Consider the following 23,484-nt stretch of genomic DNA (forward strand, 5'->3'; position numbering starts at 1 on the left):
TTTTTCGGTGTAATAAATGTCGTTGTGGTTCGAATATCCGTGTTTGGATCGTCCAATTCATTTTCATTGGCTGAAAAATATCCTTGCAAGCTACCTGTAGATTCTGACCTGCTACGCGTTGAAGTCTCATGGTCAAGGGACTGACGGCTCTGACCTTGAAGCTTTCCCAAAGCTATCGGGACCATATCTCTAACACTCGGACCTCTTACTTCAATTATTTTCTCATCCTCAAAATCATACGTCAAGATCTTGTCCTGTAAAATTAGCCTCACCCCCCTTAATTTAGCAGGCATATTTTTTGACCTAGCCTCCGCTAGCAGTGGTTTTAGCTTATCTCGAGCCATACGCTCTCTTTCCGTGTAATCAGGGGATATATTCAACTTATGACGGCTAAATAGCCCAGAGGATCTCAACACCAAATCTCTTAGAGGCTTGCTAATAAATTTAATGACAACCGGGGGCACGCCATTATTTTTAGAACGAAGGCGGAAAATATCCTTTATGTCTCGCCTCTCTAGATCCAAATTCGGGACAATTTCATTTAAGCATGACAAAATATCTGACGCTAGACTGGGTCCTCGATGTTTTGGGTCAAAATTGTATATAATCAAATTCATGTTCTTCAATTCTTTTTCAAGAAAATCTATCTTGGACTGGGTTTACCGCAAATCTTTATTAACAGTCGAGCAGCTTAATGCCAGTCCCGCTATCTCCGATTTAATTGCTCTGTTGGTTTCCTCTACCTTGCAAGAAAATTCCGAAAAAATCGTCATTAGGCCTTCAATTCCCTCAGCCAAAACCTCTATTTTATTTACTGAGGCTCTTAGACTTTGCATCTCCTTTATCAGTTGTTTTATACCTTCATCGCTCATCTTAGTGTATTAAATATTATGCCAAAATCTTACCTTCGATATGCCTTTCTTATTTACCCTCGTATCGGCCTTCGAGCTTTTCTCAAAAATTTTGTCTATAGTGGCCGACAAAAACCAGATAAATCCAACTATATCCAAAGGCAATCGTTGCGCAATGAACTAACTATCCAAAAAGTTGAAAACTGGCCAAACAATAAAACTAGTTTAGATCTATATAGGTCAAAGACTGGATCAATACTGTATATTTGAAGACGTTTGATACAGGAGGCCAATTTTGACTTTTACTTCGGATGTTATACTTGCTGAATTTCACAGATCAGCTGACCTTTGGGGTATGCCAGAGACTTACGATAAAGGCATTCAGATCCCAGACTTTTGGTGTTTTTAAGTGGTAGGTCTTGCAGCCGTATAGTAGTATCAACACCACTATTGAGTCAAATATCCGCAGTTATGTTTTCAGTGTATCTTGGTGCTACCGAGCTTTCGAGCTTCCTTGAAAAAAAATCTGTGGGGTCCAAGTTGTCAAAGGTTTTTGGAATAAGAATAAAAATAGCTGCAGCGGAGGATTCCTCAGTCTGTAAATACTCTAAGATAGTACCTAACATAAACACAAGATAATGTGTGGTGCTGCGTTCTGTTTTGAAACCAAACTGATTTGGATCAATATTTAACTTTTATATATTGGTAAGGAAAACAGCAAAGAAAACTTCCAAACGACTTAAAAGATTTTTTTTGTTTTAGAAATGGGCAAAAAGTCACCCAAGATCATTCGAGGAGTTTATTTTAGTGTGGGCGAAAATCAATAACATATTTATGTGTTTGAGGAAAGCACCAAAATTAGCTCAGATGTACTTTCGAGCACGCTCTTTAATATGGCTCGATTAAACACAAGGAAAATGTTTCCTCAGAAAGCCGCTAGGCGACTGGAAATCCATAATGGCGGACGAAAATACGATTTTGTCAAAATGAGAAGACATGGCCGTTCAAATAGGCTAGTGTGGGGAAGTTGAAGGCACATGTTCCGAATATGAGCTTAAAAATAACCTAAGTTGTACTATAGCGCCGTTAGGTGCCTCAAATTCAAAATAGCAGTTGAAAATATGAGTTTGTCAAAACAAAAGGATATGACCGCTCAAATACGCCAGTGTGGGGTAATCGTAGCAGAAGTGTTGCTAGGTGCTTCAGATTCAAGATGGCGGTCTGAAAAATACTAGTTTTTTAAAACAAGAAGCAATGACTTCATATGGACGGATTAGGAGGAATCGATGGTTCAGATTCTGAAAACGCACGTGTATGCACCTACGTTAATTGTCCCGTTGATCCACTTGGGGTCTAAAATTAATTGACCCGTTGATCTGAATGCGGGTCTAAAATCGAAGATGTCAGAGGAAAATGTCAGTTTTCCAAATCGCGCAAAGTTCATGATCCCAAAATAACAGACTAGAGTGGAGTAATTAAAGCAGCAGTTTTAAATATCGTTCTGTCATTCCGACATACGGCTGATTGCAGTATAATTTGTACAGTAAAAATTGCCTAGGTATGTGACAAGATGTGTCCAATTTATGGCCCTTGTTTATGTTTGCTAAACCAAAATCAGTTAAATACTTGTTAACTCTTCATCTCTTTATTTATTGTAAATGAATCAGTAGAAGCTAAGCGGATGGATTAAAGCATTTGAGAATTATAATTTTATCAGGAACACAAAGAGATCAATCGAGTCTTCTGTTAAAAAGAACAATCAAATATTCAACGATTACCGGACTTTGATTTGCACCAGCACAGAGGGCTACAGTAAAGATCAAATTTCCTGATGCACCCCCTTCTTTCACACCCTGTTTTTGCAACGACAACGCACTCTCGCGACAGACTTTTGATGCTGGCGGAAGAGAACCTAACCAATTGGGAAGTCACTATCCATCGGTGCCTCTGACCCAGCCAAAGTCGGAAAACTAGGAAGGGTGGGTATTGATTTCAGGCTGGGACTCCACACATGACCTGACTGTAGTGCAGCTCAAAAGATATGTTATAAAAGCGAAGCGCTAGCTGGAGGAAGTATCTGCATGTTCTTGGTCTTTTGTCGTGGAAATGTTTCTTTCCTAAATTCAATCAGGTCGTCGTAGTCTTGTTTTACGTCGTATGTCTTCATGACAAAGTGTTCAAGGTCATGTACTTGCAGTTCTGTTACTTGGGAAGGCTGGTTTGTCACTTGAAGGAAAGTCTCCGTCAGTCCTGGCATATTTTGCCATGTCGCAAAGAACTGCCTCTTTGAGTGGTGGATAAAAGAAAAAACAGTATTATATCCTGTAGACGCAAGGAAGGGCGAAAGTACCTGTGATTTCGTCGGCCAGAGCGATCGAACTATTTCGTGAATGGGAACGTACTTTAGGTTGGTACCGACACAAAGCATAGTAAATAGTTCGGAGACTCCAATGTGATCAAAGCAGGAGGTCGCAATCACAATCACGTCTGTGTCCAGTATGAGAATCGACACATGTCCTTGTAAGACTTCGTCACAAGCGTGAAGCAAAAGGCGGGTGTCAGCCTCTTCGTGCGAACATAACTGGATGAGCTGGTTAGCTATGTACATGTTTCCAGTAGTGCCATATGCTCGTTTTAACTTTGGAGACCTTTTCATGACAGCATGGGACAGCAGGTTAAACATGTCTCGCAAAACTCACTAGAAGTAACACACGGTAACAGTAGATGGCGCTGTCTATTAAACTAATACCCAGGAACTACTTACCGATAGAAGCAACAACAATATGTTTCGTTAATCCCAGAGTAATATCTTGCATACATCATTTTCAATCACTTATTCCCTTTTCTAATTGGCTTACAAGAAATAGAAAAACACTTACCCTCCAAGAAGCACGGCAAAAGCTACGTTATTTATAGTAGCATGAAACTACCCCGCTAGATGACAGGTTGAATGAAAGCAGTCAACATGAAGGCAAACTGAAGCCGTTTGCAATGTGTCATGTTCGAACTAACGAGCGTTTTTTTTATTATCTTGTAAATATCAGGTTTTTCATGTAAACTAAATGTTTTTTTTTTTTTTGTTAGTTTAGCATCGAAACGCTTCTTTTCTTATCGTTATTCATAATAATAGACGGAATTCCACATATTATTACTTTAGTCCACTTTTACTTTCATATACTAGTGCCATCGATTACCCAATACTAGCCTATTTGAGCGGTCATGCCTTCTCATTTTAACAAACTCGTGTTTTACGTCCACCATTTTGAATTTTAGGCACCTAGCGACACTACGGTACAACTTAGGCCATTCTTAAGCTCATATTCAATACCTTAACCATCAATTATCCATACTAGCCAATTTGAACGGCCATGTCTTCTCATTTTCACAAACTCGTATTTTCGTCCGCCATCTTGGATTTCAAGCCACGTAGCGGCGTTCTGAGGAAAACTTTCGCTTGCATAATCGAGCCCTATCCTAGAAAATGCTCGAAAGTACATTTCAGCCAATTCTGGTGCTTTCATCCAACATGGAAGTTTCTGGTGTTTTTTTTATGCTTTTCGCCCGCGCTATTTTAGAAATCAGAGAAATACAAGAAGGTTTAAAAATACGCGGAACTTAGTAAATATGGGACTTCTTTGGTCAATTTCACTGGGATCACAAGGATATAGCTAGATTTCCTATATTAAAAGCTTGGAAGGATAAGAATATAATTCTGTGAGCTAAAATTAAATATTGAAAGCCATATTGTCAGGGGCGTAGCTACATTATTTTATTGGGGGGGGGGAGGGCAAAAGGAGATGCTACCGAAGTAGGTGCTATTCAAGCGGATAGTGAAGAAAAGTAACTAATTAACAAACACGCTACTTGGTTAACTTAAAAACATTATGCAATACATTATATAACAGTAAACACACAACAATCATAAATATAAGTACTGCTGCTCGGCTTTTACTTAAATTGTCAACAATGAGCTACTGCAGATGACAGTATTATACCATAAACAGGGTTTCGGGTGGGTGAAGGTGAATGTCGTATAAACTCGGTTTTTTCAGCCAGATTCACCACTAATGCTGCAGTACATATCCCCCACCCACTTCTCCCAACCCCCACACCTAGCACAGGATGCTCAACCTCATAATTGAACCAAGCTCTAATCTAACAGGCTCGTGTACCCCGAAAACCAAGTTGTCTCCGAATTGGCTGTCATAAGCAAATTTTTGAACGAAATTGGAACTTACTGGGAGGGAATAAAGAGTGAAACTTTGAATTGTTTTTGGTGGAGAAGGAGCGTCCGTGGCTGTGTTGGCTTCAGGCAGCTTAGCCCTGCAGTGAATTGTTGGTAGTTGCAATATCACTAAGATTTACAAGTTTCTCCTGAACGTGGTCAATGTCTACTACTGAAATATTGTCCACTGTGTCGTAATGAGGAAGCCTGGAACGTGGAAGATTGCTTCGACATATGAATGACCATTTTTTGCAGAGTCAGAGTAAATAGAGTAAAGTTTTGCAGAGTAGGTAGAATGAATAAATTCAGTAGCCGAGTAAGCATGTAGAAGCAGAGATTTACCAACTTCTCCACCCCAAAATGTTTAAAATATACTGTGGAATTTAGGCTCCAAGTCAATACGTCTGCCGATTTCTGGTCGTAATTTTTAAAGGCTTTAAGTTTGTTGTGCAGCGCGTGAACTAGGATAAAGGACTAAGCAATTATTATTACTTATAGCCAGAGGGGGAGGGCTTTCGGGAATACATAAGGTTGCTGCAATCCATGAGCATAAACTACTACTACTACAAACAACTCACCGTAGGACTAAGCCAGCTCCGGCCAACACAGCTACACATGCTACTTCCTCTACCATGTCATTTTGCTTAATTGAAAGCAGGTTTGCTTGTTTTGCCTTTAAACTCTGCGGTCTGGTTCTCAGCCAGTATCGGTACGTTAAAAGCATCAAAATTGGAGTCAAGATGTTGCAATGATACTTGAAACCCTTGGATATTATTTATGGGTCAACACTACAGAAATTACGTCCAACCTCTTGCAAAATTTCTACGTCTTACAAATTTTTACTTAAATGCTTCATTTGGGATTAAATGAAAAACGAGTTTCTCCGACTTAAAGTAAGGAGGAACATTAAAACTCAAGACGAAAAGAAATTATGCCGTATATGAGTGGCGCTGCTCCTTTCTCAACCTCACCCTATACGTATAGTCTTGAATTTCTTCAAAAATACCTCCTTCATTCCTTCTTTAAAAGTCCTTCCTAGTAATTGTGACAAAAACTCAAACTTTACCGTAAAGAGCGAGGGTTAAGGAAGGCGAGGATGGGGCCACCCCATCATGTACGAAATTATTTTGTATTTTTTAGTTTTAATGTGGCTCCTTTTTTCAAATGAAACGTTTTTTTTTATTTCATTTCTGACCCTTTTTCAAATCATGCCAGGATATCCCCTTTATCCCCCCGTGAAAGTTTCCCCTTTAAAATTTCATCAGAAAATTCCTCCCCGTAAATTCCCCCGTGGAAGATCCCTACCATAAAATTGCCCCCCATAAAATATTCGTATATTTCCCAATAATAAATACTACAGGTTTAAGAAAAAGAATTAATTACGCGTAAAAAGGTTTCATGTCTATAATTAAGAATTAGTAAAAAAATAAAAAAAGAAGGTTAGTTAAGAATTAATTTTGCGAAAAATGCCTGTATTGGCTTACGGGTAACCATCCCTCAACCACTTTGCAACACTACTATAGCGGTAACAAATGAATTTTTATTGGGTATTGTGTCTTTTACTTCTTTTTTTGGCAAATTCGACTAAAACCTATTTCAGAGCAAAACTGATGTAAAAGGCACATCTTAATGTTGAAATAGCTTCTTCATTTACAATTGCCTATAGCTTATATCTATCATGAGTGTTGTTGCAGGCTATAGAAATCCAAGAAATTATTCCAAAAAATCAAGGCAGCTCAACGTAAAACTATGTCATGTATCGGTCGCAGCCCCTGTTGAAAGCAAGAACAAAAGACCAGGAGCACCGGGTGTAATTTTGATGAGCGAAAAACGGAATATTTTTGTTTTTTAACATTTACAATATTCTAAAAGGTAATAATACTAAAAGCTAATTCCTTTTTAGATATATAAAAGGTAAACATAAAAACAATAAAAGCACAAATTAAACTAAAAATCTACCTTTTCTGTTAGTCCTGCAGCAAAATAAATTGGTACTTTGAGATCCATCCTTTCCCATTAAGTCTCTAGTAAAATGCACAATTCCTGAGCTCTGCCAAGGGCAAAAACAGGGATTAGAACCTTTCCACCATTATTGACACACTCGTGAACTTTCTTCAAAAAATCTCGCTCTCTGAAAGCAATTAGTTTTTTTTTAATCAAAAAAGTTACAATTCTCATATCAGCTTCAAATGACGATTCTTCCTCACTTGAATTTTTTTTATATATAGCTTTTTTTTCGGTTTTATAGGCTAGAGTTGGTTTTTTACTAGGTTAGGGTGGATGATACCATGATAAAAGTGACCTTCAATAATCAAGTTTTTTTAACAGCAAAAGATTTATCTTATTCTCATGAACTGCAGGTGTGTTCATGTCTGTTTGGTAGCGAGAAAACGGCACTAAACCGGAAGGTAAAACTTTCCCAGGCTTAAATTTGCTTAAATTATATATATGATTTCCTGGAAACAGTGTTAGCGAAAAGATGAAAAATTTTGAAAGCTCTGAGAATTCAGGGTAGTACGGAAGGTATATATATATACTTTTTGTATTAACACTTTGGTATGAAAAGACATTAAATTGCACAAAAAACAAAACTGTTAATTACTAAAATATGTGTCTATATTTTAGCAAGGGATTACAACAATTCAAAAACCTTAAAAGAGAAAAAACAAAAAGTTTGAAGCTTAGTAGAAAAACATCATTACCAAATTTGTTTTGTTATACGTAAGCAATGTCTTTTCGAAATGAAAAAAAGTTTTTTTTTTTTAGTTCAGTTTAAAATCGCTGAAGTTATTATATAAACTGTAAAAATATTTACGGTGCCTGAGAAATATAAAATCAAGTCGCTAAGTGATTAAGCTTACTGGTTTGAACTCAACCAGTTATATCATGTCAGTAGGAAGGCCCAATAAACGAAAACTTGCAATTATTACAAATGATTATTCTCTATTTTGACAAGGGATTTAAATATTATGAAAAGACAGCAAATTGTCTGCGAACTTGCTTTAATTATTAAATATTTTTGCTAAGACAGCAAACTGTCTTCGGTTAGAAGACAAGCAGCAATGAGAATCCAGATAAAGAGGCCTGCCACATGCCGAGTACCGGGGCCCAGCGGCAAAGCTGCTGGGGTCCCGGTATTACATAAATATGTAAATAACCTTGAATTTAGTTTAATTTACTAGATCCAGATTTTAATGAAAATCCAAAAATGGGAACAAAGAAAGTAAACAAAACTGAAAAGCAAAACCGAATCTACAAGAAAAAAGAAATAAAAGTACGAAATATCCCTTGCTTTCTGTCGAAAAAAGTAAGTATTTTACCCTTAACCTGAAAAAAATAAAACTTCAATAGAACTGGTCACTTTTTCCCAAATTGAATTTTTTAATACGAATGAAAGGTTTTGAAATAGCAAAAATAAGCTGCTACTTTAGCCCTGAATATTTTCTGTAAGTAGTTTAAAAAAAAAATTGTAGCTAAAGGTAACCTTACCCCTTTTCAGCATTCTTTGGCAAAGATTAGAACAATTCGGCGCAGGAAAAGAAGCACTTGCATTCGCAAGACGTTCGACCGATAACACTTTTTAGAGAAAAGTCTCCGTGATTATGCTGTCTATATAAAGACTAGGTGGAAAGCTAATGAATAATATTTTTTAGAATTATTAAAAAGCAAAAAAACCTCCGGTGTCTTACAGAATAACGATAAGACCATCAATAAGTTTTCATTTACTTTTTTAACACGATTCATTTTGAGGTACATGTTTTGTGAAAAGGGCTAAAATTTATTTAAAAAAAAAAAAAAAAAATATCTGTAAAAAAAAGATAATTTCTTTAGATACCCGAAGCATCTGTATTTTGCAATGGCAGATTTAAGGTTTTCGTTCGGAGGTTTTTTTTTTGGGGGGGGGGGGGTTTACAAAAAAACCTTACAAAACATATCAGAAATTGGTTAATTTGAAATTGTTTTACTGTTTTACAGGCTTGAAAAAATGGGGGGGGGGTGTTCAAACCCGGTAATTAATCCCTGGATATGGCCTAGGTGTGTTGCTAGACAAATGACCAATGAAGTTTATCGTGGAAAATCCTTAGCTATTGTGCTATTTACATGGAGGGAAGGTGAGAAACTATTAAACCACATTTTTTAGATTTTCTGAAAAGTAAGACATAGGCCCGCAAGTCATTTCAATGGACAATTGAAAGTGCCAAGGACACCAAGACAAAAACATTTTACCCCTTGAGCCCATCTTCGGTCTATTCGTACCAGTGCTGTCACTTACTTGAAGTACTTTTACTTGAAGTACTACTTAAGTAAAATTTTCCATTACTTGTACTTGTACTTAAGTAAAAACTCTAGGGTGTACTTATTACTTGATATTTAAGTAAGATTACGAAATACTTATTACTTAAGATACTTTTAATGTACTTGTTTTTCAAATACTTTTCAAATACTTTTGTGTGCGTGTGCTTTGGCAATGTACAAAAAAACATTGCGTAATAGAGACATCTATTATCAAAAACCGTAACAAGTTGCTGAGAACACATGGTGGTGAATAAACCGAATTCCCGACAGCATGTTTAAAGAAGAAGCAGGACCTTTCATGTCATAAGCGTCTTTAATCTCAAACTAACTGAAAAGTCAGCATGGCCAAACAGCTTCCATTTATACTCCAAGGGAGGTACTTTACTGTGAAGGGGGAAATTGACCAAGAGGGGTCTGTGAATGCATCCTGCAAGTTTTGCCCCAACAAAACTGTAAAGGGACACATACATGCAACGACCAACTTCCACAAGCATTTGAAGGTAAATAACTCCTATTTGCTGCCTATTTGTATTTATGTCATGTGTTTTTTTTCTTTAGTGTCATAGTTAGCCTTATTCCATCAATTAATGGGCCACTCCATCACTCCAGAGACTGATGGCCCATTGGTAAATGTCAACTTTCGTTCCAAGTGCTCTAAAGTGTGTATTACTGCATATAGCAAGATTCTCATTTTGTTTCTTTGTCATTATTAGAGAAGCGCATCCGTTTTTTTGCTTTCTAAAATCCCCCTCCAACGAAACTAAAAATACGTAAAGTAGGCTTGCGGTAAATTTATGGCAGTTCATATAGGGTAAGAAGACCAGTACTGGGACACTTAAATCACTCTGCCTATTTTGGACAGAATCTTTGGTTGGATTGCAGCATGTCCAATACTGGGACAAAAGACAACAGGTTTTTTGGAAGCAACCCAGAAAAATGTATACATTGGGTGTCCAAGATTAATTATTTTGTCCCAGTAATGGACATGTTGTAATCCAATCAAAGCTTCTGTCCCAGAATAGGCAGAGTGATCAAAGTGTCCCAGTACCAGTTGTCTTACCCTAACTGACATACGATGATTAAGATGATTAAGGCAGAGTGATCAAAGTGTCCCAGTACCAGTTGTCTTACCCTAACTGACTTACAATTGATTAAGATGGAAACATCAAAATTTTGCCGAGCAACTAAGCGATTTATGCAGCAATTTTTAAACACAACAGCAATGGAAGACGCAATTAGTGCTAAAAATAATTTGATTAAGAAGCTGATTGTTGCTGTTCGGTTCAGAATATTCACAAACAAAGGGTAGTACCACTCTATGCCTTTTTTATGCTCTTTACAAATATAATAATTGCTTCTACCATACATTCAAACTGAAGCACTTTTTGAGCTCTTAAAAATGACAAATTTTCAAAAAATATATGACAGTTCATGTAAATGACTTACCAATAAAATGAACATACCACTCGATGCCTTTTTTTATGGCACTTGGTATTAACCAAGTGACATATAGCAATTGCAGAGTTGGTCAGTCTATCTGTCAGTCTGTCTGTCGGTCCTGGTTTTGCTACTTTAGGCACTTCCAGGTAAGCTAGGACAATGAAATTTGGCAGGCGTATCAGGGACCGGACCAGATTAAATTAGAAATAGTCTTTTTCCGGTATTGACCATCTGGGGGGGGGGGGAGTAGGGGGCCTGTTAATTCAGAAAAAATAGAAAAATAGAAGTATTTTTAACTTACGAACGGTTGATCAAATCTTAATGAAAGTTGATGTTTGGAAGGATATCGTGTCTCGGAGCTGATATTTTAAATCCCGACCGGATCTGATGACATTGGGGTTGGGGGTTGGGAGGGGGAATCTAAAATCTTGGAAAACACTTAGAGTGAAGGGATTGGGATGAAAATTGGTGGGAAAAATAAGCACAAGTCCTAGATACATGATTGACATAACCAGAATGGATCCGCTCTTTTTGGGGTAGTTGGGGGGGGGTTATATAAGTTATATAAAGTTATACAAGGTTATATAAAGTTATATAAAGTTATATAAGTTATATATATATATATAAGTTATATGAAGTTATATAAGGCGCTTGTATGTCCACGCCTGGAGGTTGGAATGTCATTGGCAGCCCCTTTCTTCAAAAAAGATAGGAAGTTGCTTGAGGATGTCCAGCGTCGTGCCACTAAGATGGTTACCAACATGAATAAATTTCCATACGAAGAAAGACTACGTCGTTTGAAGCTGCCAACACTGACATACCGACGGAAAAGGGGTGACATTATTTTAACCAAAAAAATCCTCTCTAAAAATACCCTTCCCGGTCTCTTTGCACAGCCCTTGCATTCTGGTACTAGAGGACATTCTTTGAAGCTCTCCATGCAGCGTTCCACGAGTAGACATAGAAGCCACTTCTTCAGCCAAAGAATCATCAATATGTGGAACCAGCTCTCTGAAGAAACAGTTTCTGCTACTTCAATTGACATGTTCAAGTCCCACCTTGATAGGGAATGGCTCTGCCAGGAGTTCCTTTACAATTGGGAAGCTGCAGAGTCCTCCACAAGAGTCTAATCTAACAGCCACAATCTACACCAAACGAATTCTTTTTTTTCTCATGGAGCATCACAAGGATGGATAATCCTTATATCGCTCCAAGCGGCGATTTAAGGTAATTTTTAAGGTAATCACTTGCTGTGCAATGTTGACCATTGGTCAGCATATAATTTTTTTCTTTTTTAAGTAGGCCTAACTTCTCGCTACATTAGAAAATAGGGTCAAAACTAGTAGGCTATGCAATTATGCAAAATAATGTGAAACTCAAACCCTCATGTATTGCTATCAAAATAGGAATTGAGAAGAATTGTATACATCAATGCATAACAAAAAATCTAAGCTATGCATCAATATGGTTGTTAGGTACTCGTGTGTGTTATTCAGAACACACTCAATAAGTAAAGTTAGGTTCTTTTGCGAAACAAACTATGATGCAATTACATTTAAATTAATATTTATATATAGAGGTGGTTAGGCTAGGTATTTGATATAATGCACGTATAATGCAAAGAATTGGGACAAAACTTAAGATTTAGTATAAAAGGCAAGGTATTAGCAAGGGGACAAACCCCCTCATATACATAATAAAAAAATATAAGAGTATAAAAGTTTGTTATGTAAGTTAATTCTTAAATTATGTATATTTTTTACTAATAAAAACGTTTGTTAAAAATTAAAAGTTCTAGTTGCCTTTTTAAGTAGCCAAAAAATTGGAGGGCAACTAGGCCTCCTTCCCCACCCCTTATTTCTCAAAATTGTCTGATCAAAACTAAGAGAAAGCCGTTTAGCCAAAAAAAAATTATTTATATTCTTCATGTTCTAGAAATAGAAAAACGGGTTATTATATACATTGTCCCGAACTGCTTTATCTTTTGTCTACGAATCAATCGGTTTTAATGTTCTGCAGCCAAAGTTTAGTGGCATTGCGTAGTTTTAAAGAGCCTATTTTGCATTGTAATTTCTAGGTTGTTAAGGGCACCATTTTGTTGGTATTTTTTCAACTGCTGAAAAGAAGGTCATAGCTGACCCCATGCCAAATTTTCTATTCCTCTTGGGGTTTATTTCAATTTCTTGTTCCACAGTCAAAACTAAAAACAAAATGAATTAAAAAAAGAAAAAAGTTTTCACATTAAATGCAACTACAATATTTCGTCATTTTTGCAATAAAAGTAAAATTAAACCAAGCTACCTTTAGATACTAGATATTTTGGGGTCGTGAGAAACCAGTAAGCTCCATACCTCGAAATCCATATCCACCCCGTTGATGTTACCATCCTCAACAGGTCTCATAACCCGAGCATGCAAAAGCATAGTGTAGAAATTAATAATAGGCTGACGAATTTCCAGTTGCACACGGAAACGTCTTTGATAATTTACTTCGTCCAATTCAATCAACAGCCAATTCACAAGCATTTGACCTAAAATGATGATTAGTATGAAAAAAATCTAACAGTTTACGCATATTGTCAAATAATTACCCTGTCAAAAGAGGGAACGAATTTTTTTCAAAGTTTTTTGTTTCGGAAAAAAACTAAATTAGATGATAGAATTTAAACTTGTAAATTTGAACCTGCTATGCATTGAGTGGAAAATCAATAATTTGTAATTTCAGATCCTGATTTTAAGAGCAGCCAACTTTAAACTACTTTACTTTAAATCCCCAAACTTTAAAAAGTTTACTTGACTAGTAAAACCCCCAGTTATTTTGGGGTTTTCCATAATTTTATAACGTATCCGAAGAAATAAGCCGTTGGGAGGTGTAAAGAGCAAGAGTTATAACTTATGTAGAATAACACATCTATCATAAATAAGAGTAATATATTGAAATCTTATTAGTTGTGGTGAAAAATATTATAGCAAACATATTGCATTATATTTTTTCGTTTTAATGCAAATTAGGACATTATGTAATGGTCCCAACAGTGGATGCATCAACGCCATCTATTTCAAAACAAAGGCAACTTCAAGGTTTACCTTTGAAATTGGACTGTATATGAATAGACACTCTACATCAGCAAATGGATTAGAAATGGAGTTATTGAAAAACATACATTAAATATAATTTTCTGAATGAAAACAGAAGTTATTGAAAAAGAAAATTGGACTTGATGCTTTTCATAATAAGATTTGTAATATAACTAGATAGGTTAAATCGATAAAAGATTGATGACTGAAGTCGGTTGGGAGTAAGGGGGGTGGGCTATATCCTCTGGGAATTGTTTAATGGTTTTACCTTTTACTTCTAATATATAATCGATGCTCAATTAATTCTACAAATTCTCTTCTTTGCAACTGAAATACCTAATAAGCACGAATAACTTCCCATTATATAGAGGTTTCAAGCTCTTATCTGCAAAAATGTACAATTTTTAATTTTTTAACAGAAGAAAGATCACAGATGTGATTTTTCTCAGGGATGATCGTACCGAACGAATAGTCCTAAAACATCAGGAGAGGATCAAAATTTTGAGATATCCATTTGTTCAGCATAGCTTTAAGGTTACAAAACTACATGCACATATAAGCGGTATCAGCCTATACTCTTTCTATGGTTATCAGTTTTAATAAGCAGTACTAGGAGACCAAACTTCAATTTGTGAGAGGAATTTCAGACATAAAATGACATTCAGTGTACCCCTCCCCCCCTCCGAAAATATATACCCCGAACACCCTGAAACACAAAAGAAAACTTTTGTGCAATTTTATCAGATTTCCATTTAAGAAATGGAAAAAGAACCCTAAAGTACAGTGTAATTACTGGGACACCAGGAAAAATTTTGAAAATGATCTTTTTTTAAATTTTCATGGATAAAATTTGTCCCGCCCTTCACAAATTTTGATAGGCATCAGTCTCATTGTTTCTTTAAAAAATAAGATTTAAAGGAAATATTTTTCTCCCAATATATTTCTGTTCATTACTGACAATTTACTAAAAAAATGCTTCCACAAAATAAGTTTTTTAAGGAAAAGTAAAGAATTCCGTTAAATATAAGCATAATTACAATATAAGTAAAAATAAAAATTATTAAATTATTAAAAATAAGCATAATTACAATCAAATAATCTACCAAGCGTAAAATCACCACAAATCAGCATCAACAAATAAATGAAACCCAAAACGAACAGATATTACAAAAAATGACCAAATCAAACTCAAAACAAGCAGAAAATAAAATGATTAAGACTCACAAACCCTATGCCTACTCAAGACCAGAATATAATTTGCTCTTTACTGAAAAAATTAAATGTTTTCACTTTGATAACTTTAATGAATAGAAAATTATAAAAATTTTAAACAATAAATATGAGCATATGTATATTAAACTGACAAAACATATTCTTTTATATTTTTTCATCAGAGTGCAAATTATGTTCTGGCCTTGAGAAGGCATAGGGGTCGTATGAGATGGCGGGGGGGGGGGCTTAGGCACAGACCATAGAAAAATTATTTTGCCTCTTCCCTCCGAAAGTGAAATCAAAGCGTAATTTTTCATTCAAATTAGAAGGTAGCAGCATCTTTTTATTAGAACTAAGCAGAATCATAAGGGCTTAGCCAAACAACCATTACATAAATATAATGTATAATATTCCTTTTTTTTAGTATTCAAATTATTTTTCCAGTTTCATTCTGTTTAATATGAAACAATCATCAGAAACTAATTCGGGAATTCAAAACAACATGAAAAAGCATTACAAGAAGCCAAAAATAGATTCTGAAAAGAACTGAAATTGCATTGTCACAATATATTCGTAAATCCTAATTTAAGCTGAAGATTGAGGGATATGTCAACAGCTAAAGACGGCAAAAAACTTGTGAATCCATTTCGTATCATTATCAAAAGGTATATAAGAAATAGACATAAAAAAGGAAGAACAAAATCATGTGCGATGGTCACTAACCTCAATTTCCATGATTTTAATGATATGAGGGTAGTTCTGATAATCATTTTCCAACATGAATGTACACTCCAGCACTAAAAAATTCAACCAATCAAGATGTTTGTCATCTCAGGGCACTGGTAACAATTATTTAGTACTATCCCTCAGAAGAAAAGTAGCAGAACGTTTTGTTACATTATTTTTCAAACAGTAACTCCTGTTATAATCATAGACAGAAAAAAGTTTGGACATCTTATTTAAAAAAAAAAAAATCTTTTTCAATAACGAGAATAGAACACAAAAATTAATTAAGGAAGCTAAAATTATAAATAGCTATAAAAGAGAAGTCTAATGCATAATATTTACCTAAATTTGAATTTTAGGCGTTCAAGTTGTATTTTGTATACAGAACTTAATTGTAAAGCACAAATAACATTGAAATAAAAACATATATTCCCCCCCTGGGCCCATTTTGGGTCTATTGATACTTGAAAACTTCAATTTTCTAAGATCTTTCTTTTGGTTGTGTCAAATCTCCGTAAATATGCCAAAACTTTCTGTAAAAACCACGGAATTAAAACCCTTTCAACTTTCTAGCAATAAGCTAAAATCGATAGACCAGAAAAAAAATGTTGTTCTGCAAAACATTAAAAACAGCTTTTGCCATCTGGACCAATTTTACGTCTAAGCCTACCTTGATACCAAAATCTTCTAAGGTTTTTCTTTTATTAATTTAAAATTGATATCGCTCATAAGATTCCAAATTTTTCATCCATAGGGTCTTAGCTGTGAACAATATTATAAAAAAGTTCTGAATGCCTTCAAGAAAACAAACTTTAAGAGTCAAAGAACAAATTCTGTACAGAAAAAAAGCTTTTGGTATTCACTATTCATACTAGTAAACATGGTACTAACAAAGTACTGGACCTTTAAATTGTTCTCACTAACAATTAAACAACTTAAATGGCTAAAACTAATAAAGCTGACTTTTCTCATGAACAATTAAAGCAAGATATTCTAATTTCTGATATACTCTTTTCATTTTAATTTAATTTGGGCCAATATTGGAAATCACTGGAAAAAAATAGACATAAGAAACATACAATCATATGAATACTGAAGATCCAAATATCGTTTTGAACAAAGGTTTAATTACAAGGAACGATAGTTTCAACCTTAAATCCTCAAGATGCGACCATTATTGGAGAAAGCAATGCAGCGATTGGTCTCTTCGAACTACAATTTGCAACTGCAACTTCACTTGGATATTTTTAGAACTGGGAAAGAGAAGTCCATATTTAGTTGTAAGGTTAAGCCTCTTGCGCCAATACTCTATCCTAATAAGACTCTAAGCAAGACAAGTGAAAGTTTAGCAGCAACATCTTACAATCCTGAGACAGATACAAGAAATCAATCTTTCTAAGAAAAAAACACTGTAAGCCAAATACAATTCACAACTGCAACTTCACCTGGATATTTTTAGAACTGGGAAAGAGAAGTCCATATTTAGTTGTAAGTTTAAGCCTCTTGCGCCAATGCTCTATCCTAATAAGACTCTAAGCAAGACTAGTGAAAGTTTAGAGGCACAATCTTAAAATCCTGAGACTGATATAAGAAATCAATCTTTCTCAAAAAAATAAAAAATAAAAATAAAATAAATCACTGTACCGAAATATAGAGAAAACTTGACATGTAGTGGTACAACAATCTTATCATTCAAAAGCCAAATGCTCTTGCATGGGCTAATTAATCCCCTTTAGGACCCACGAGGTTCATTAGAGCCGAACAAACACACAACTACATCACAATTTATCAGCAACCATTTCAATCAAAAAGGTGGCCCATGAACCAGGACAAGGGCTCAAAAACCTAGTCTTGATAAATATTTTGAACTGACGATTTTAATGGTTATTTTCCAAGGGTATTTTAAATTTTTCGTAAGACATGGAATCAAAAAAAAAAAAAAAAAAATTAAGCATTCTCTCCCTTCTTAACGCAAATGAAAAAATTATGCAAACTATGTTCTATGTCTAAAAACTAATTAATTAACTGGAAGTAGTCCTGCATGATTGACCAACCCTGAGCACCTATGACTCAAAATTACAAAAACAAGCAATGTTGAAGCTGAGTCAATAGTAACAGAATATTGGAAGAAGGCTTTATAGAACAGAAATTACGAGATCTAGTAACCTTTTCAGGAGCTGGAATGGTAACATGGTAACAAAATAATAAATATATTAAAGGCAAACTTACAACTCTCAGGTAGACACAACACATTAGAAGAAGAAACCAAAAGAATAAAAACATAAAGAAAATAATAATAACTAAATCATAAACATATGACATAAAAATATACAACCCTTAACTGCATGCAATGCAGCAGTAGCTGGTACCAAGGATGATTAGCAGTCTTTGTATTATGTTTTTATTCATTGAAAAACAGTTTCTTTGGGGCCAGCTACTCCAAGCCTCTGAACAATCCTAAAATTTTGTAACCATTGAGGAAATTGAAGCACATATTTAGCTAGCCTGAAGAAAAAGGAGTAAACTATTCTGTTATCACATTTGGTAAAATATTTCCCAAAACTGACAACATACAGAATGTGGGGAAGGGTAAATGAATTAAAAAGAGGTGCAAGGATATGTCAATTGAAGCACAATTTCACAGAAACTATGGATGAATAAGCATGGGCAATAATACAAAAAGCTTGAGTCATCAGAAATTGTCAAGTGCAAGAGAGAGAGAGAGAGAAAGAGAGAGAGAGAGTTGGACTGATTGGAAGGCCAGGATATGTGATATTTTCTACTGGCTGAACTATAGAGGAACCAAGAGCTATTGATGGAACAGGGCTGCTTTTACACCAGTTGAAAACTAGGAGTCTGTATTTCCCTGTGTCAAATTCAAGACCAAAATATAGGTAATCATCTTGCAGATTCAAAAATTTCAGAAAGTTGTTCTATAGTTCAGCTGATATTAAAAGTATCATCAGTATATGACACACGAGAAGCATTATTCCATTGAAAATGCAGGAAAATGGAAACCATTAAGTCCCTTTAAAAATTTTCTTGAAATTTCTTTGAAACTTGCTTCAGAAATTTGACAAGCAACCCTATGAGTATCCTCAATGAAATTGGAGATGAGGCCTGGAATTAGACATGCCAGTAAACCCCTCTAAATGCATGATAATGCCAATTTGTTTCCACAAATCCTTACCCTGTTTTCTTAATCCTATCCCTCCTGAAATTTCTGGGTTCTCATTTAAACTACTTTGCATCACAATTTCTTCAAATTTAAAGTGGGATATCCACATTAAAGACGTTATCCATAGAGCTAATGTATCTATCGCCCTCCTTAAGCTTGTAAATAAATTTAGCATCCCCCTTCCCACTCTTTAAGGATTTACACATCTCATGTCTGCCTGCATCTCGAATATGCTAATCCAGTTTGGCACCCTGGTATCTCTTGCATAGAATTGAAAAGAAACTAAATCAATCCAAAAAAGAATCTTGCAAATAATTTTCAAAGAAGGCAAAGTGCCATACTCTCTGCTCCCAGCTTAACCCTTGAGTGCAAGGGGTTTTCTTGTGCCTCTCTTTTGCAAAAGAAATGCAATAACAAACCCTCAGATGGCAAGTATTTTCCCCAAACGTCACTCCCCCATCCAGATTACAGCCGTCTCAAGCTGTTTCTGAACCCATCCCTATTTGCCCCCGATTTTCTGCTTTACTTCCAGATATGAAAAAAACTTTTGTCCCCTTCATCACAGAAAAAATGAATAAAATATCCCACTAGTTTCTCTCTTTTGTTTATTGTCTGATGATACTGCCTAGGTTGTTGCACCTATTAGCTTATTAGTTTTTATCTTTTTAAATGAATTATTATAGTTTAATTACTGACTCATAAACGATTATTCAATAATTTTTCTTTTCGTTGTTGTTTTTTGCATTTTTGCGAGTTTTAGTACAACCATCTGATTTGTAGACTCCATAGTCCAAATTTGGCCCTTTGTGGGTCTGTGATAGATTTTTTTGAAATAAATATTTTATTTTATCTAAGCTGGATGTAATAGGTTGGAGATGTTTCAGTGTTGTGATATTTTATATATTTTCTGTTCTGTATTCTGTCCCTATTCCTTAAAGGAGAATTCTGCTTGCATGGCACCATAGTGCCATCAGTGTGGCCCTTTGACAAGTTTTCTAACTAGAACCATGACTGTAAATGGCATTGCAGGGTGACTGTGAAGTGTGTCATCCCTTGGGAATATGAAAACCTAGTAAACATAACAGTATTTGCAAAAGATTCTGATTGAAGGATAATTCTTCTAGGTTTTGTTTGTTTTGATATGGTTTTTATGGGCTCAAAAACATCTTCCTAGCAAAGTTATCTATTATGGGCTGCCTCTCCATAGCAGTATATTGTGTGTAAGCGTGAATATATAATGACTTCGAAGTAATAGGCTTGAGATTGCTTGAGGAAGGATTGAACTCTTGCTGATAGAAGAGCATCACCAAGTGTGTAAAAGTATATTGTGACCAAGATGGGCCCACAATTGCACAAAGCCTCCATTCAACTGAAGCTCCCAGAGACTTCTTGCTGTCCAGTTCTAAGCCAGCTGAAGCACTTGGTGTAGACAAAAAATTTCTTTAAAACTACTTTTTATAATTTCTCTTTCATTCTATAAGTTCTTTTTTATGCTTGAAAGCAGCAGTATACAGCATGTCAAGGTCTGTAAAAATTACTATTTCTTAGAATTTATTTACTTAAAGTTAGGGCAAACAACCACTCTATAAATGAATCTTGTTTAATATTTTAAAGAAAATATTTGAACTAAGCTAGCAGAACTCAAAAGAATTAACATCTGGAGAGACAGTTCTATTTGCCTGGTTCTGCTACATTAAATTACCTTAAATCACACCTTCTAGCAACTAAGGTGGAAAAACCTGTAGATACCACACCTGTAACTATGACTCAGAGCTCATGTCATAGTTTATGAGTGGATCATCACTATTTACATATATACAGGACAATTTGGTTTTATTATTGGGTGTCACTAGATGTATTGCTGACTGCGCACGTTTGAGCGCTAAAAGGGGTGGGTGTCATCTAACAGACCCTGCCAGATGATACTGGTTTGTCCCACTGCATCTTCCATAACTTGCTGCTCTAATTTCACTCAACACCAATCTTGAAGCTTTCAACTGATTGATACAGTAGATTTGCTGGGTTAATTCCACAGTGGAAAGACATAATTGTAGAAGAAGTTGAAATCCTCATGCTTTCTGCTAAATTTTTTTATGCAGTTTTACAGGGTTTCTTTGTGCTCCCATGTATTCACTGTGATTCAAAATGGGCTTAATGGTGTAACAGGTCATCACCTTAAATGCAAGGAAGACATCTCATCTCTTTCTACAGTGCACTAGGGTAGGCAATTGAAGCTTTCCTAGTGTTGCTTCCAGGGGATTTGTTGTTTGGCAAAAGGGAGCTTTGTTGCTCCATCCTGGACCTTCCCAAGTATCATCATGTCACGCTTAAAGTGCTTAGTGGCAACAAACATGCCAAACTCAAGATGGGGGCAAGCAAGGGCTGCATAAAGCTTCTGGATAACTTTCAGTTAGAAACTTGTCACTGAATGCTTGATCAAACCAAGAACTTTGTTTGCCTTAGCTGCTTGGTTCTGACAGTGACTATGAAATTTAAACTTATTGTCAATGATTACCCCAAGATCACACTCTTCCTTAACATTCTGAATGGGCATACCAGCACCTGTAAGAGTCAACCATGTGAAAACTATAGCAGGGGTTGTTTGGACCAAGATGCTGGACTTTGCATGGATTGAACTTGAGCATCCAGGTTATTGCCCACAGACAGAGCTTGTTGACATCTTCTTATAAAGAAGAGCAGTATTCTGTTGAGGCTTCTGGCCCAAAGAGTTTGGAATCATCTGCATAAAGTTCCAAGCCATTCTTGACCACCCCAGGAGTGTCATTTAAATAAAAGTTAAACAGTGTTGGGCCTAGTTTGGTCCCTTGGGGGATGCAACTCTTAATATGAACTGGTATTGAGTAGATGAGGTTACCTCTTTCATCATATACATGAACAATCTGGACTTTATCAGATAGAAGGCTATGGATTCACTAGGCAACATCATTGTCTATCTGATGTACTGACACCTTGATCATAAGGTAGTGGTGAGACATTTTATCAAAGGCCTTAGCTTGATCTAGTAGGAACACATTGACTGGAAAACCCTGCTCAAGCAGATCAGTTAAAGATTCATAAGGTAGTATTAGATTTGTTTTGATAGATATCCCTTTCCTGAAGCCATGCTGTCCACCCGAAAAAATGCCATTCTTGGTCATATGCACTATAATTGTGTCACAGACTATCCCTTTGATAAGTTTGGCCACAATCAAGGTCAGGCTAGTGGGTCTATAGTTCTCAGAGTGGGTTCTAGATCCTTTCTTTAATATTGGAGTAATTATGGCTGTCCATCAATCTGCAGGTAGGCTACTAGTCTGAAAGGAAAGCTTGAACAGTGAACAGAGTGGCTTGGCTACTATATCTGCATGTTCTTTAAGGAGCCTAGGATGTATACTGTTTAGGCCTTGAGCTTTGTCAGGGTCTAATTTATTCAGTCTTTTTTAAATCTTGTCCATGGTGTCACAATTTTTTGGACTGGGAGCTTGACCACCCTGGGAGCAGGGTACTGTGGCTGATCAGGGGGGGGGGGGGTCCAATATGCAATGTCCTCCTTATCTTCCAGCTTTTTTCTTTCAGGATTGAGCAGGAATGAAATAGTTTGTCTACTCTTATCTTTAGCAGATATGTATCTTCAGAACCTCTTTGGGTTGTCTTTGATGTTCAATACCAAGTTATCTTCATAGTCAGCAATGAAGTGACTAGTCAGTTGTCTTAGTTTAGTCCTTGCTCTTGTAAAATGATCCCAGTGGTGTGTGCATTTCTTATACTTAGAAAAAAATCCTTCTTCTTACTGTTCACAACCATTTTAATAGGCTGCTTCAGGTATGGTAGTGTTTTTGGTGTCTTCAGGAATGAACTTGAAGTGCAAGTTCTCTCAGCTTAGAACATACTTCTTAAAGTAGCTCAATGTCTCCCTTGACAGACATTTGGCCCAGTCTACTACCTGTAATATCTCACTGATTTTGCAGTAGTTAGTGTAAGTTTGTTTATTACAATTTTTTGTTTGTTGACTAAGCAGCAAGTTATGGCAGATGCAGATATGGTCACTGTCACCAATGAGAGGGAGGTACTCAGTGCTCATTAACAATTCTTGGTTTTTAGTGATTGTCAAATCTAGCAGGGATAGTGTCTGGTTATTCTCATACTGGGTTGGATGGTCTATTACCAACCAGGTCTGGTACTTGGTACCAGACCTGGAGAATAACAGCTCAGTCTCTTCCTGCACCCCCAAAAAAGCTAACCTTCTGAATCAGCAGTTTGCCTCAGTGTTTTCTAAGGATGACCTCCAATCAACCCTCCCACTATCAGAACAAGCTCAAACTCCCTTCCCAATGTTAAACTCACCAACCACACTCAAATAAGTAACCAAACAGCTTAAGGAGCTTGATGCCAACAAATCAACTGGGCATGATGGTCTGAGTCCATGACTGCTGAAAGAACTAAGCCCTGCTATTCCAGTGCCCCTGGTGAAATTATTTA

The 23,484-nt window shown here is 36.0% G+C and overlaps 1 long non-coding RNA gene across 4 annotated transcripts in view; it reads right to left on the minus strand.

The window, feature by feature from the left end:
* Positions 1-2,446: 2,446 nt before the first annotated feature.
* LOC136042477 (uncharacterized) overlaps positions 2,447-23,484 on the minus strand; it is a 30,451-nt gene continuing 9,413 nt past the window's right edge. The window contains exons 1-5 of one of the 4 annotated variants that reach the window (XR_010621326.1): positions 16,979-17,094; positions 15,825-15,898; positions 13,114-13,342; positions 7,036-7,207; positions 2,447-4,325 (exon numbers count right to left, since the gene is read on the minus strand). This is a non-coding gene — a long non-coding RNA (uncharacterized LOC136042477). Of the gene's footprint in view, positions 4,326-7,035; positions 7,208-13,113; positions 13,343-15,824; positions 15,956-16,978; positions 17,095-23,484 lie in introns of those variants that run through there. The other 3 variants (XR_010621324.1, XR_010621325.1, XR_010621323.1) reach the window with 3 other exon arrangements.

The sequence above is a fragment of the Artemia franciscana genome, unplaced genomic scaffold (genome assembly GCF_032884065.1).
Source record: "Artemia franciscana unplaced genomic scaffold, ASM3288406v1 Scaffold_1343, whole genome shotgun sequence".
Lineage (NCBI taxonomy): Eukaryota > Metazoa > Arthropoda > Branchiopoda > Anostraca > Artemiidae > Artemia > Artemia franciscana.